Source organism: Hemiscyllium ocellatum, unplaced genomic scaffold (genome assembly GCF_020745735.1).
Source record: "Hemiscyllium ocellatum isolate sHemOce1 unplaced genomic scaffold, sHemOce1.pat.X.cur. scaffold_435_pat_ctg1, whole genome shotgun sequence".
Lineage (NCBI taxonomy): Eukaryota > Metazoa > Chordata > Chondrichthyes > Orectolobiformes > Hemiscylliidae > Hemiscyllium > Hemiscyllium ocellatum.
The window spans coordinates 137584-141543 of record NW_026869054.1 but is presented as its reverse complement, the minus strand read 5'-3'; the positions used below and the strand labels follow the sequence as shown (position 1 = coordinate 141543).

At 44.6% G+C, this 3960-nt stretch overlaps 1 non-coding gene across 1 annotated transcript; it reads left to right on the top strand.

Annotated features, from left to right (window-relative positions):
- The first annotated feature begins 1056 nt into the window (after positions 1 to 1056).
- trnav-cac (transfer RNA valine (anticodon CAC)) lies at positions 1057 to 1129 on the top strand. The gene has a single exon. It is a non-coding gene; the product is annotated as a tRNA-Val (tRNA).
- Positions 1130 to 3960: the final 2831 nt, after the last annotated feature.

Here is a 3960-nt window from a genome sequence, read left to right as displayed (position 1 = left end):
CTCTTTTCAGCATTGTCTGGGAAGTGGTGGTGCACTAAGGCTGCAGTATGTTTGAAAGAGTAGTTTGGAATTGCCCAGTTGTTAGTTGTGAGATTACTTTATGCCTCATGCCCTCGAACTGTCTCACATTTAGCATTCATGCTTCGCTGTGTCTGAACATGCATTAGGTATGCCCGTTTTGTTTGTGTTCCGTGTTAAATGCTTTCTGTTTGCTATTCGCTCAATACATTACGAGTTAACGGGGGTTCTGAGGTAACTTGCAGCAGCAAAAATACTCAACTGAGGATCTGGGAAAATTTCACGGAGTATGGTCAATCGGAGCAAAAGTAAGGAAGTCGTTCGTTTCTGCAGTGTTTCACAATACTACCTTTCCCGTGAGCAGTCGAACAGACTAAATGATTGTGCTACAGACTACGACGGCAAGCTCCGCTAAAAAGTAATCCTTTAAAACACAACGTTATTGGGGTACACCGCGTGGAAACAGATACTTCGGTGTATCTCATCCATGCTCACCACATAACCAAAATTAAACAAGTCCCGTTCCACAGCATTTGGCCTCAATCCCTCGAAACCCATCCTTTTCCAGAAACTCACCCGATTACCTTTGCAATTTTCTGAGTGCAATAGCCTCCTCCACTTCCCCTTGGACCTCATTCCATACACGCACAACCTTGTGTGTGGGAAATGTGCCTCAGGCCCTTTGTCAATTTCAGACCACTCACCTTAAACCTATGCTCTCGAGTTTCCAACTCACCCTAGCTTGGGTAAAACACGTAAATACTCAGTTCACAACCCTTCCATAAAATCATGTCGCAGCCGTTATGCTGCCGGGAAAGTTGCCCCAGCCTATTCCACCTCACTCTACAGTCCAAACATTGACGACATCCTTGTCTACATTTTGTCACCAATTCCACGTCCGTCTTTTTTTTTAACTTTTTCAAGATGTCAATTACCCTGGACAACAATGAGCTGTTGGAAAAAGAAAGATGAAACGGAAAATGTCTTCAACTTTCAGTGCTGGATGCCACAGAGCCGCAGCGTGGCCGCTTGCGGCTTGTTTCTGTAGTGTAGTGGTTATCACATTCGCCTCACACGCGAAAGGTCCCCAGTTGGAAACTGGGCAGAAACTGCTTTGTTCTTTAACTGCAGCCTTTTACATGGACTTTCTTACTTGCTTTCCCATCTGCAAAACCTGCTTTCGAAATTGCTCGAACAAATCTAATCGCTTTGTGAAATGTAATGTAATGCAATTCCATTTAATTAATTTGCAAAGCATTGTAAAGTTTTTCTCCAACCTGGGTCTGATCATATGCCATTCTGTTTGAGAGTGTAGTTACCGCGTTCTGAATCTTCCACAAAAAGCAGTACCGCATTTGCATTCCATGTGCAGGCGGGCCGGTTCAAAGACAGGGAAGAAGCTGATGCGCTGGTGTCACAGTGCACCACGGATTCCTGAACTAGTCTGTCTGACAAATGTACCCCAAAGTCGGCTCTGAAAGACCTCATTTGGAAGCTGTCTGTCGTTATTTAACGTGCGAGAATTGGTACCAGAGGTGCTGAATCATGGTTTGGATCAGTTCGCACGTTAGTGACACATTCAATCAGCAACAGCAATGAAAGAAATTACACTCTCAGAGGAATCTTTTGACTTGTGCTTTCATAACGTCGCTAGTATTAAGGTGCGTCCCGAGATCTAAGCCGTGTTGGAACTGAAACGGAGGAATCGACAGAGAGGCTGCAGAATGACATCGCATCATTTTGGTTTTCTTTAAATCACTGATGAGCAGGAAAATGTAAACGGGGAGAGAGAGTGGGAAAGTGAGGCAGTTGCAGCTCTGGTGAAACTCCTTCTTTGTGAGCAACAAGAGACGTGAAGGTGACTCATGTCTGAGAGCTCTCCACATCGAGAACAAAGAGCACTCAAGGGCAGTTAGCACCTCTCCCGGAGTGGGGGTGGGGTGGGCAGTAACTTCTGTTGCTATGTTCAGAAACTGCCTTTTCGATTGACGTGAACAGAAACTGCATTTCTTATAAGCACCAAGGAGTTTAGCAAAATTTGTTGAGTCGCTTCTTGTCGATTCCCACACAGGTTTCCAACTCAGTCGATATCCATGTGGCTCATGTCCAGGTGTGAACATCTCTGCAGTAAATTCCACGTTTAAGATAAAAGGCAAGGAAAGTGGCACCTCGAACTGGTGAGTCGATTCATCGTTATTTGGCTCTATGCCGAATGGAAAAATTGTTCCCATGCATATGTTACCGCATTTCTACCATTTCCTTCATTTCCGGCCTGGAGAAATCGGAAGGGAAAGTTAATCTAATGGAGACTGTGATTGGTGAAATTCACTTTTTTAATGGCCCATACTTATTATATTCTTTCTTTCTCTCTTTTCAGCATTGTCTGGGAAGTGGTGGTGCACTAAGGCTGCAGTATGTTTGAAAGAGTAGTTTGGAATTGCCCTGTTGTTAGTTGTGAGATTACTTTATGCCTCATGCCCTCGGACTGTCTCACATTTAGCATTCATGTTTCGCTGTGTCTGAACATGCATTAGGTATGCCAGCTTTGTTTGTGTTCCGTGTTAAATGCTTTCTGTTTGCGATTCGCTCAATACATTACGAGTTAACGGGGGTTCTGAGGTAACTTGCAGCAGCAAAAATACTCAACTGAGGATCTGGGAAAATTTCACGGAGTATGGTCAATCGGAGCAAAAGTAAGGAAGTCGTTCGTTTCTGCAGTGTTTCACAATACTACCTTTCCCGTGAGCAGTCGAACAGACTAAATGATTGTGCTACAGACTGCGACGGCAAGCTCCGCTAAATAGTAATCCTTTAAAACACAACGTTATTGGGGTACACCGCGTGGAAACAGATACTTCGGTGTATCTCATCCATGCTCATCACATAACCAAATTTACACAAGTCCCGTTCCCCAGCATTTGGCCTCAATCCCTCTGAACCCATCCTATCCAGAAACTGATCCGATTACCATTGCAATTTTCTGAGTGCAATAGCCTCCTCCACTTCCTCTGGTAGCTCATTCCATACACGCACAACCTTATGTGTGGGAAATGTGCCTCAGGTCCTTTGTCAATTTCAGAGCACTCACCTTAAACCTATGCTCTCGAGTTTCCAACTCACCCCAGCTTGGGTAAAACTCGTAAATACACAGTTTACGGCCCTTCCATAAAATCATTTCGCAGCCGTGACGCTGCCGGGAAAGTTGTCCCAGCCTTTTCCACCTCACTCAACAGTTCAAACATTGACGACATCCTTGTCTGTATTTTGTCACCAATTTCACGTCCCTCTTCTTTTTAACTTTTTCCAGACCCCGGATAACAATGAGCTATTGGAAAAAGAAAGGTGAAACGGAAAATGTCTTCAACTTTCAGTGCTGGATGCCACAGAGGCGCAGCGCGATTTTCTGCTGCTTGATTCTGTAGTGCAGTGGTTATCCCGTTCGCCTTATACGCGAAAGGTCCCCAGATCGAAAGTGAGCAGAAACTGCTTTGTTCTTCAACTGCAGCACTTTACATGGACTTTCTTGCTTGCTTTCCCATCTGCGAAATTGCTCGAACAAATCTGCTCTCTTCGCGAAATGTAATGCAATTCCATTAAATTAGTTTGCAAAGGATTGTAAACATTTTCTCCAACCTGGGTCTGATCATATGCCATTCTGTTTCAGAGTGTAGTTACCGCGTTCTGAATCTTCCACAAAAAGCAGTATTGCATTTGCATTCCTTGCGCAGGTGGACCGGTTCAAAGACAGGGAAGAAGCTGATGCGCCGGTGTCACAGTACACCACGGATTCCTGAACTAGTCTTGTCTGTCAAATGTAGCCCAAAGTCGTCTCTGAAAGGCCTCATTTGGAAGCTGTCTGTCGTTATTCAACATGCGAGAATTGGCACCAGAGGTCCTGAATCATGGTTTGGATCAGTTCGCACGTTAGTGACTCATTCAATC